The sequence below is a fragment of the Rutidosis leptorrhynchoides genome, chromosome 11, assembly GCF_046630445.1.
Source record: "Rutidosis leptorrhynchoides isolate AG116_Rl617_1_P2 chromosome 11, CSIRO_AGI_Rlap_v1, whole genome shotgun sequence".
Taxonomy (NCBI): Eukaryota; Viridiplantae; Streptophyta; class Magnoliopsida; order Asterales; family Asteraceae; genus Rutidosis; species Rutidosis leptorrhynchoides.
In genome coordinates this window covers 142,903,617-142,917,385 of record NC_092343.1, presented here as the reverse complement: position 1 = coordinate 142,917,385, position 13,769 = coordinate 142,903,617, and positions in this window count along the sequence as shown.

Genomic DNA, 13,769 nt, shown 5'->3' with positions numbered 1-13,769 from the left:
GGTTTTGATAGCGTTAAATCTTGTGAGACTATTGTTGAAGGCTAGGTGAAAATAGGAAACGGGTTTGGAATGAACAAATTAAATTAAGTCGAAACTTGTTTAAGATGGTCGAACTGTCCAGTTCCAGCCTTAGGCCGCGCTGCGACAATTGGGTCCGCGCCGCGGCATATAAAGCAATTCCAGATCAGAAGTCAAGTTAAAAGGGGTAATTTTTCCTTCGTTAGGTCGAGCCGCGACAAATGGGCCGCGCCGCGGCACCTCTGCAGTTCTGACTTCGATTTTAGCTCAAATTAAATAAATTTAAGGGGCAAATTGGTAATTTAACATGTGGATCTGATGGGAGCATTAAATCTCATCCACTAGTTCATTTAAGTCATTTTCTTTTTCAATTTCTTTCATTTTCTCTCCCAAAAACTCAACACCCATTTAGATTAAAAGTGAGATTTGAGAGGGAAGGATTGAGGGTTGATCTTTGGAGCAAGAATTAAAGTTGTTCCTTTTGTCTCTAGCTACCCGTTGATAGTCTCGGTAAGTTCTAACTCTAAGTTTTGAGTTTTAATTGGTTAATGGCTAGGGTTTTGGTCACTAGAGACTTGTATGACCCTTTTGAGGGTTTAATGGGTGGGTTTTGGGTTAGATTGGTGAAAGTAAACCCAAATGGCCATAACCTAGGATTTGGTCTTATGATTTGGGGTTATAAATGTTAAATGGCATTTTTAGTCACTAACACACTTGTTAAAGTTGAAAGAGATGTTAATTGGGTCATGTTTGACAAGTTTGGTAGTGATAGTGTTAAATGGATCTAAAATGGGCTAGTTGACCTAGTTTGGGCGAAATGGGTATTCATAACCCTAAGTTGTTGTTAGTTGAAGTTAGTAGACTTTAATTCACTAGCTTTAGTGACTAAAGTCGAGTCTTGGCCATTTAAGGGTGGTTGTGGTGTTTTTGAGTCATTTAATGCGAGTTGGGTCATTAAATGCTCAAGTAGGTGTAATGTGGTAAATTCCACAAGTTGTGTAATTGAATGTGTACTTATGTAATAGGTACTTTTCTTTGAAGCCTTCGGAAGCATTAAATCACCACCGAGGTGTTAAGGTGAGTGGGATAATTATGTGCGTGCATATATGATGTATTTATTTGTGTAGTATGAGTTGTGAAGTGTCGAGGTGTTAAGACACCACTTCTCATGTGATGGGTGAAGCATCGATGTGTTAAGATGCCACTCGGGGTGAAGCATCGAGGTGTTAAGATGCCACCTAGGGGTGAAGTGTCGAGGTGTTAAGACACCACTCCGTAGAATAGATGGGTGAAGCATCGAAGTGTTAAGATGCCACTCGGGGTAAAGTACCGATGTGTTAAGATGCCACCCGTGGGGTTAGTGTACGAGGTGTTAAGTGCACTAATGGTTGTTATGAACTCCGACGGTCCTTAAACACCGTTCCCTTGTTCGAATGGTTAACCATGGTTGTGTGCGGATTGTAGCATATTATATTGTTTAAATCATATGCTATTGTTATGCTAGCTTATGTTGTTGGAAGTTTAGTATTATACTTGCGATGGTATGATTAATTATATTGCTAGCATGTATGCGGAAATGTGTAAGTGATTGCAAGTAAGTAGGTTGTATATGTAAACATATAATTATTGCACTCACTAAGCGTTAGCTTACCCCTCTCATTGTTCATATTTTTAGATGCAGGTGCGGACAGAGGCAAGGGGTTGTTGGGCACTAGGTGTCCCTTGTTGATGTTATGTTGAAGCTTTTGGAAGTTGGCCTACGTTTTGGGTAGTTTAGTCCAAAACCATGCTCAAGGGGTCGTTTGGATTATAAACTATCATTTGTAGTTGGTCAAACTTGTAACACATTCGTTAATGGCCTTTGTGCCTTTTTGTAAACATTAAACTCGTAGTATGTTTTGACGAAACGTGTGGAATGGGTTACATATTTAATTGGCGCGTAAATGTGTATTATGCAAAAAAATTTTTTTTTTTTCGTACGGAGTATGGGTTGGGTTGTTTCAGCTGGACTGCGTACATCAGAGTATGGGGTCTGATTACTCGCCCTCCCGGGTAGCCCGAACAGGAAAAACCTTCTACCTTCTATACTCATGTTTATGATATAATAAAATGAGAAAACATATATTAATTATATTATTTTTCTAATATATGCGAAATTACAATATTTAAAATGAACAATCAAAATTTAGTTACTAAAACTAATCATACAAAAGGTTGACGATTTACTAAAATAATAGGTAAAAATTAGATTTATTAAGATAGTATAATAAACAAAACAAACAACATCATGTTTTGATTATTATATACATGTACTGTGTAGTTGTGGGAAGATCTAGCTACTAAAAAGTTTGATACTAAAATGATATGAGAAATGTAAAAATTATACAGAGTAAATTATTACCTATTGGCCATTTAGTCAAGTGGCTATTTCCACCCATTTAGAACGGGTATATCCGTGGATTACTAAAACGGGTATTACGGATTTTCGTATCAAATTTTACCCGCAACGGATCTATTACATCCATCACCCACCTGCGACCCGTTAGCGGGTACAAGATTACATCCATCGCCCACCCGTGGGTAAAGATTTTTGATATTATCCGTCCATCACAGGCACGAATATCCACGGATCTCGGGTTTATTAAGATCCATTGCCATCCATACTAAGAAATTTGAACCTTAATAATTTGGAAACTAATAATTGAGCTAATAATTCAAACTAATAATTTAGCTTAATAATTTAAACTAATAATTTAGTTTAATAATTCAATTATATATATATATATATATATATATATATATATATATATATATATATATATATATATATATATATATATACAAGAAAATATTTTGATGAGGTGGTGTAAGACCCTGTTCCAGTTTCAGTTTTGTTCAGTTATTTGGGACACCGTCCAGGATGTTGGATGCCGTCCAATTGGTCTGTCGGGCCAGCTGTGTAATTTTAAGATTTTAAAAGGGGTATGTTGATCTTTTCACTTGGGGTCGGTTTGGAGCCTTCAAAGCTGACCCATTGATCATCTTATCCTCACTTTACACCCACAAACACTCTCATCTTCAAACCCTAGAGAGAGGAAGAGTGTTAGAGAGAGTAAGCTCCATTTGGAGAAGAAGGAGTTGGATTCTCACCAAAGCTCGGGTTTTAAAGTTGTTCATCTCGTTCACGGCTACGTTGTGGTAGTATTGGTAAGTTCAAACTCCGAATTTCATTTGTTAGATTTGATATTTGTAATGACCCGGAATTTTTCGACCAAATTATACTTATGAGATTAATATTTACATAAATTAAACCATACCAACATGATAAGCAATCCAAATTGTGGAGACTTGTGTTTTTGAAAAGAGTTTTACACAACGTTTGACCGTCCAATATGATCGATGATATCACGAACTATATAACATACGATAATTATACGTTTGTGTATATATATGTATTTATATATATTTAACATGATCTAAAGATGGTTTAACATCTCATTGTGTACTAATGACAATGAGTTATAAGTATATTTTGAAACTACTAACTTAAGTTTTCAAAACGATAACTATACGTAACATTCTTTGATATATATACTTATAATCTATAATGCTTATACATGTATCGTATATATAATGTATTTAATCACTTTTTAAGGACTTAAATACATAAAACAATATAAGTATATTCACAAAAGATAGCTATATTTGAATTCTCGTTCCGTTTCCTCAAGATTTCTATACGTATATCTAGGGTATATGTACCCGTATCATACCCAGCTTCTATACATATTTACTATTGGTATATACATATCAAATCAACATCCTAATCAACATTATTACTGCCCTAGATATGAGGTAACTAGGATTTGTCAAGTAGTATGAATTATTAGTAAGAAAACAAAATTAGGAATCCTTTTCTTACTTTATAAACTAAAAACGTTTTTATAAATGAACACCATTTCTTCACTCCATTTTCTCATACCTACACCCTCATTTCTATCTCAAAATACTCCTAACTTCATACTTGATCATCTCCAAGCATTTTCCCCATCATTTAGCTTCAATTACAAGCCTTAAACACCATAAGAAAACTCTTTCAAGAACATATCAAAATAACCACCCATTTGAAGAAGTTTACTTCCAACCTTTTGATCTAACTCCACCACTCTTTGATTCCAATATTATTTCTTATCTTTTGCAGTAACTTTGTTCAAGTAACTTGAGGTAGTAACCTTGTTCATAATCTTATTCAATTCATATTCATATAGCTATCTTATTTTGTGGTATAAAATTTTAACAACAAGAACATAGTTTGAATGATTTCAAACTTGTTCGCAAACTAAATAGATCCTTCTAACTTGACTTTTAAAATACTTCAAGACCTGTAATATATCATAATGATATGCTAACCTAACAAGATATAACTTGGTTTTACAAAGAACATCTTAAAAACTGAATCTACGTCGTCGGAGTGCAACCGGGGGCTGTTTTGGGTTGGATAATTAAAAACCATCTTGAACTTTGAATTGGAAGTTCATGTTCTGGAAAAATGATATTTCTTATGAGTATGTCAACACATAAAAATTTCATGGTTTAACTCAAAGTGTAAGTATTTTTAGAAAAATGATCATTAAATGTTGTTTTTATGATGGAAAATGATCACTTTCATAAGTTTCACCAAATTTTGACCTATAACCTATGATTTTGAATACAAACTAAGGTATTTTCAGTTCATATTCTTAAAATTTGACTCGATCCAAGGAAGTGGCAAGTTGAACCAACAAAAACAGAGTTGTAATGAAGAAACTACGACTAAAACAAGATTGGGTATCCGAAGCTAGTTTAGCTACGAAAATATTTGGAGAAAAAGTAAATTAATCATATCTTTTCTAATTAATATGATATTTTACATATAATTACTTATGATTTGATTTTATATATTTCAGGACCACCCGTAAACAACACGAGAAGATTAATCATAAGACCTCATGATTGTACGCAACACGTCATTTGACAACACGGTACTTTATGTACGCAACACGTCATTTGACAACATGGTACCATGGGTCGAGATTAATTCTGATCAATACGAATACGATGGGGTCTTTATTTATTTTATTTAAGCAACTAATTGTGGACCACTAACATCGGACTGCTAACTACGGACTAAGAAAATATTAAAAGTATTAAAAGTATATATATATATATATATATATATATATATATATATATATATATATATATATATATGTAACGATTACTTAAAAAGAAAATATGTTGATATATTATATATATGGTTAGGTTCGTGATATCTATCGGTGACCAAGTCAAATTAAATACCTTCAAGGCAAAAGTGAGTTTCATTTGCTCCCTTTTTAATTGCTTTTGCAATATATATTTTTGGGCTGAGAATACATGCGCTGCTTTTATAAATGTTTACAAAATAGACACAAGTACTTAAAAATATATTCTACGTTGAGTTGTACCACTGGCATATTTCCCTGTAGCTTGGTAACTACTATTTACATGGGTATTGTAAACGCGAATCCTGTTGATAGATCTATTGGGCCTGACAACCCCAACCGGACTGGACGACCAGTATTCAACGGTTGCACAGTACTTCATATTGGTGACTACACTTGGTACGGTGTAGTGAGATTTCATAATAAAGGGAATATGCGACGTTAATTAAATGTTAAGTATGGTTACCAAGTGCTCAACCACTTAGAATGCTTTACATACACTTGCGAGTGTATTATGTTTATGATTATGAAATCTTGTGGTCTATTAACATATTGAAATGATTGTTATGATAAACCTATGAACTCACCAACCTTTTGGTTGACACTTTAAATCATGTTTATTCTCAGGTACGAATTAAGTCTTCCGCTGTACATTTGCTCAATATAAGGACATTACTTGGAGCCGATCATCGCAATGGGACCAAATGTTGATGACTTCGTCCAGGTGGATTAGGACGGGTCCTTTCAGTTGGTATCAGAGCGGTGGTCGTAGCGAACCAGGTCTTGCATTAGTGTGTCTAACTAGTAGTTGTTAGGATGCATTAATGAGTCTGGACTTCGACCGTGTCTACATGTCAAAAGTTTTGCTTATCATTTGTAGTCGGAAATCATCTGCTTATCATCCTTAGGAAATTACCTGCTTATCATTCATAAGTCTAGACACGTTTTACTACATTTACTGCATTGATAGTGTATAGACGAATTCTTATCTTAGCATATCTGTTATTGCGAACTTTGACTGATATCTTTTCAAAGATTCTCCGTAATTTACGGGATTTTGGTATTATATATACATATGTAAATTATGTATTGAAGAGTACCAAATCTAACTCCTATAATCTATTCCATACCAAAAATTCATTTTCCCCATTATACAAGATGGATTCCGCATCTAGTTCGAATTCTTCAGATTCCGACAGTTATGCCGATATGGATTTCCATTCGGGCTCCGAAAGCAGCGTCACCGGAATGGATCAACCAATTTCCCATCATCTATTCTGGATGAATTGGGGATGGGTTCGTAATATACTAAATCACTGGAGACAAGAAGAAGGTGATCCATTCCATCCACCAAATTGCCCTCTTGGTGATAAACCTGAAGCACTTACCGGCGAACCTATTCGAAACACCATTTTCTCTCTCATTTCTAGAGTATCTCGTCACGATTATATACTATCCCATATTACAAATCTTGTTCATTCGCTCGCTCCAACCGCCAATCATCCCGGTGTACTAGCAGAAGTTAACGAACTTCGCGCTCGCGTGACGACTTTGGAGAACATGGTGCGAAGGTTGCAAACATCAGCAGCAGCACCAGCAGCATAATCAGCACCACCATCAATAACATCAACAATACCATCATCACCACTAACAAACAACATCCGCATCACACGTCTCGACATCATAATCTGTCCCACAAACATCAACATCATACGCACCATAGATACCAAGGAGTACCAATAATAATGAACGATGAAGTATTGATCCATAACTTCATTGATATTCTGCGAAGAATATGTGGTTTCAAAAAGTTTTAGAGATTTCTTATTCTAGCTCAAACCGAAAAGCAAATGAGATTAATATCATATTAACTCATTAAATTCATGATTTCATCTGAAGAAAATATATATGTATATATGTTTTCATAAAGATTGTAATTAAAAGTTCTTTTGTACAAAATAATAATGGTGAATTTTTTTTTAACGGGTAGGTAATACCCGAGGAATAATTAGATTTCATCTTAATAAGTTACATTGTACATTCGTCGAAGCTGATTCAACAGTCATTTACTATCCTACTTACAACCACCGATATACGTATCCGTTCACCGCAGAATAACCATTTTCATTCAATTTCATATTTGGATTTTGACTTCCCAGAATCCAACAAGTGGCATAAGAAGAAAATATATGACAAAATAAAATCTGTTAGAAACAAACAAATTAACTATGAAAAATTTTGTTAAGAATCCACGCTAACTGTTCCAGCTAACTGTTCCTAGCTAACTGATTACATTTTATTTATCGCAGTTTATTTATCGCAATTTAATTATCGCACTTTTATTTATCGTCATTTAATTCCTGTAATTATTTTACGCACTTTAAATATCGGGACACGTATACAATGTTTTGACATATCATATCGACGCATCTATATATATTATTTGAAATCACCATAGACACTCTATATGCAGTAATGATCGAGTTCTCTATACAGGGTTGAGGTTGATTCTACAATAATATATATAGTTTGAGTTGTGATCGAGTCTGAGACGTATACGGGTCACGACACATATTAATTAATTCGTATATTATATATTAAACTATATATGAATTATTGGACTGTTACTGTGGACTATCGACTGTGGACTAATGACATTGGACAATTAAAATGAATTAAAATATTGATTATAACATATGAAACTAAACATTTCTTCAAGATTGCCACTTGATTTCATCTTAAACCTCATTGTATCTCGACGATTACAATCATCGTTCAAATCTATCATGATTCTTAAAAACACCTCAATCAAGAGGATAAACCAACCGCACTTCATCTACGGAAGAAAAGATTGATGCATATAGTTATGCACCTAAAAAACCCTCGGAAACTGAGTAAACGTTTGACACGTATCTGTTCTAGTTACTTTGACATTGTTATTACCGAAGATCGTTTTGCAATCCCTTTCCAAAGTAGCTAATTTTGTCACAGCTCCAGCAAGTCAACTCCGACTTTTCACCCAAAACAACTTTATTATAACCACGATATATATGTGTACTCTTTATTGTTACTGGGGAACCTTTTATATTTCACAATATTACCATCAGCGAATAATCATTCTAAAAAACACAATTCTCCTGAAACTACCTCGGTTTGATAACCGATGACTCAGATCAGTTAACTTTGAAAATGCTGACGAAGCAGCATGTTGTAGATGATCTTAATGGCCAAAAGTTTGATGATAAAGAAAGGAGTGTTAGGAACGCTCGATAGAAAATTTAGTACCGAAAAGCGGATTATGCGAAACTATGAAAAAAGCCGTGGACAAATCACAAAGAATAAGTTTGCCTTCAAAGAATCCAAATGATTCTGTGCCTGCTGAAATCGTTAGCAAACATCTTATTTCTCATTCTAAACCTTCACAGACAAATCTTCTTCATCATCCATTGATATTAGAAATTCTAAGATATTCTCGTATGTTCTATTATAAATATCCTCCATATTTCTGGCGATATTTTCACAACTATTCTTATCTGAGATCATTTATCTCTCCGTAATATCTGCAACATAAAAGAAACTGTGTTAGTTTCTAAATTCTGAAACCTTCGAGTTTAAAATATGAATGTTTTGAAGTAGTGTTGGGAACTGAAGCATGGATTAGTATAATATAATGACACTTGATCAACATCATTATATTACAGTAAGTCATGCTGAGTTTCTAATGAAGCATGATGATTCACAGTACCGTCATCATGTGCTATTTACACGACTCTTACATTCTATCTAATCTCTAAACATATCAAGAGAATATTTTTCTGGATGACTCGGTCTTCTCCAGGGTATTCTGGTAATTTAACAAATCAAAATCGTTCTATTACCATTTTCTTCTTAGAGCATTAGCTATGTTCATTCTGAATTTCATATCTACGAATTCCGGACCATTACTCGCTTGACTCGAAGTCGGGAAGAGAAAACGAAAGCATGAAGCTCCGAAAAATAATGAAGAATATAAACTCCGATAATAATCCCGAAATTACAAACCGTGTATTTCGATGCAGATAGCAATATAGAGACACGGGAGAATTAGAAACACTATAAACACAAGAGTATAGTAGAAGTAAATAGATTCTTCTGGTGGTAGATGAAAAAGAAGAATGACAGATATAAAAGTTAGGAGTATATCAAGAATCAGGAATGGATGGAGCATATTGATGAATGCTTTAAAGTAAGAATCAAGGGAGAAAGAATAGAAGGTGTGAGTCGTGGAAAATAAGGAAACGAAGGGGTGAATTTATAGTGAAATATCCGACAGAGCAATCGAAACAGATTATTGTATATAATCAAAGAAGATCCTGATTTCCTTAATTACCAAAGAACCAAATCTTATTACGTAAGATTCTCTTTAAATCCCTTAAATCCCGGAAATCAATCATAACTATGTCATCGGTTAAGACGAATATATTTTACTCATCTCACTCTTTTACGATAGTCTCATTTATATTCTTCGCATAATCGAATCGTTTTATCTACATTACTCAATGATGATAAAACTCCATTATCACCTTATATTTGTCATGAAAACCTTCTTATTGTTATCCATAATAACCTCTATCAAATTTCGGGGACGAAATTTCTTTAACGGGTAGGTACTGTAATGACCCAGAATTTTCTGACCCAATTATACTTATGAGATTAATATTTACATAAATTAAACCATACCAACATGATAAGCAATCCAAATTGTTGAGACTTGTGTTTTTGAAAAGAGTTTTACACAACGTTTGACCGTCCAATATGACCGATGATATCACGAACTATATAACATACGATAATTATACTTTTGTGTATATATATGTATTTATATATATTTAACATTATCTAAGGATGGTTTAACATCTCATTGTGTACTAATAACAATGAGTTATAAGTATATTTTGAAACTACTAACTTAAGTTTTCAAAACGATAACTATACGTAACATTCTTTGATATATATACTTATAATCTATAATGCTTATACATGTATCGTATATATAATGTATTTAATCACTTTTTAAGGACTTAAATACATAAAACAATATAAGTATATTCACAAAAGATAGCTATATTTGAATTCTCGTTCCGTTTCCTCAAGATTTCTATACGTATATCTAGGGTATATGTACCCGTATCATACCCAGCTTCTATACGTATTTACTATTGATATATACACATCAAATCAACATCCTAAACAACATTATTACTACCCTAGATATGAGGTAACTAGGATTTGTCAAGTAGTATGAATTATTAATAAGAAAACAAAATTAGGAATCCTTTTCTTTCTTTATAAACTAAAAATATTTTTATAAATGAACACCATTTCTTCACTCCATTTTCTCATACCTACACCCTCATTTCTCTCTCAAAATACTCCTAACTTCATACTTGATCATCTCCAAGCATTTTTCCCATCATTTAGCGTCAATTACAAGCCTTAAACTGTGACGACCCGGAAATTTTCGATCAAATTTAAACTTGATCTTTATATAATTCCGACACGATAAGCAAAGTCTGTAATGTGGAAGTCTCGAAAACTTGGAAACTATGTTCATGTATTCAATTGACCCTCGACTATCTTCGACGATTCATGAACAATTATTTGTAAATAGATATGTATATATAAATATATGTATATATATGCTAATTTGAAAAACATTATTAATACATATTATACAAGTAATGTAATATGGAATTTAATATATATATATATATATATATATATATATATATATACAAAACATTTTTGAATATAATTAACACTTTATCATATTAAATAAATATTAAATATTACTCTACTATTTGGTGATTGGTCATCGAGTATTGAATCCAGTAAATGTTTTTCTATATTTTTTTTTAGTAAACTTGATAATTGAAGTGAAAGAAAATATAATATACTGGGTAGTAAGGAGTGTCGGTTATGTAAAACAACCGGGCAAAGTCAAGAATGATAATAGAACTTTTATATATATATATATATATACAAGTGGTGATTGATTGTGTTATATATATATATTTTTGTTTTTGTTCGACACATGGGACACCAGGATTGTAGTTGCATTATTTTGTGTTTAACTCTCCACACATACATGCATCAAATCCATATATTATTCATCTACTATTCGTTCACCTTTATTTGATCACCATTCCACTCAAATACAACTTTTGTTGACTAACCACTCCATTTCACATTTAAAATTGCACAAATAATCATCTCTTTAATGCATTATTTACGCATGAGGCAATTATGTGAATATACATATATATTTTCTGTCAAAACACAAGAAAGATAACAATTATTTTTCTTACTACCTACACTATTCGTAAACTATTGTTTCTGGTTCCAAACGAAATTCCATATAACCATACATACACAAACCCACCTCAAGAACCCTTGTTGCTACTGCCATTACCTACTGTTTTTTTTAAACAGGAAGGACGATGATGTCCTACCACCTGTTTTCCAGTCGAGAAACACCACCTTGCACGTTATCTCTCTTTCTTCATCTCCCTGCATAGGATAACCATCATTCAAAACCTATTGTTACTTGCTACGGTTTCAATTAAACACCACCACTTTTGTTATCTTCATCAAACCCAATGATCAATCATCACCATCATAAATTCATCGCCACTACCATACCCTTGTATCTATTTTTTTCTCTTGTTGATTAATAAGCAAACCAAATCTACAAGGAGGACCTGCAAACATATTGATTACGGGTTCGTTTCTATTTATTGTTTTATTTAAAAACCATCATCAATTATTATCTAATGCTATAACTTTTCCACTGTAAACAATCAAAATCAATCACCATGACATCACCTTGATCATTCCCTTGTAACCACGAGCAACCACCACCATCACCATTCAACCACCATTGTAGCTGCTGTTGCAGTCTGTAATCAACCATCATAACCATCCAAGAACACCCACAAAATCATTGTTGTCACTGCTGCTTCCTGTCTCAAGCCGACACAAAAACATACTTCCATTCTACTATATCAAAACTCAAATTCAAAATAAAACAATAAAAACATACCTAATTGCAGCTGCAAATTCGAATTTCTAAAATCTCCTTGTTCATCGCTACATTTAAACAAGATCCACCACAATCATGCTTCTATCAAAATATTTACTGCTACTGTTTTCCTCTTGTTTCTTCTTCAACCGGGACACCATCATCATCACTAGCATCACCTTAAACCGACACCAACACCACTATAATTCCATCAAACCTGTTATAATGTATTCAGTGATTTTCTGTTTCTGTTTCAGTCGTAAACCACAAAGGAACACCATCGACACCCATCAACACCCCACATACAAATCGATTTTGATGATGGCATCATAAAACTGAAAACCTTTTAGCTGATACGGTTTAAATAAAAAAAAATAAATAAATAAATAAAAGAAACGAAAATACATATAAAACCTACAACTTCTTCGACTGCACTGTTGCTGCTTTCTATCTTTGATTTAGATCGAACCCACTCAAGAAAAACCCTCAAAACTATTAATGTTACTCCTGCTAGCCGATTGTGATGTGGTAACCATGATGATTGATGATGAATCGATGAATTACGAATTTTCACTTGATTGATTATTGATTAATGAATCGAAGTGATGAAGATAAAACATGAAATAATCGATGATTGATGATTAGGGTTACGGTTTGGGGAGGATTGTTAAAGATAATATCGATGAATGATTTTCGATGGGATCCAGCTGAATAATTCGGTCGATTTATTTTAGTGATTAACTGGGCCGAAATTGAGTTTCACACTTATTAAATGTTGGGTTTAAATAAAGGATTGGGCCGTTATTTAGTAGTTGGGCCGAAATCCTTGTTGGACTGGAGTAAACGAGTTAAATAATTAGAAGGAGCTAAGTCAAACAGAAAAACAGTCGGGGACGGATGGTTAAGGGTGTTAATGGGGGAGCGAGAGGTTGTGAGTTCGAGCCCGGGCTGAGGTAGTTTATTTCTTTTTGGAACATATTCTATTGAGATAGTATTTTTCATTGATATTATTATTATTATTATTATTATTATTATTATTATTATTATTATTATTATTATTATTATTATTATTATTATTATCATTATTATCAATATTATTATCTAATTGTCATTATCATTATTATTATTACTACTAGTATTATGGTTATTATAAATATTATTATCAATATTATTATACAAGTATTATTAATATTATTATTTTTATCGTTAAAACTACTATTATTATTATTAGAGTTATTATTATTTTTATTATTTTTATCATTATTATTATTTTTATGAGAATTACAATTATTTCTATAAAATTACTATATTTAACATTAACATTATTATATTTAACATTATTATTATTATTATTATTGATATATCAAATGAAGATTTTATACATAAAAATATATATTTTATTTTTATAAAACCTAATTATATTAATACTTTTGTAATAAATGTTAATG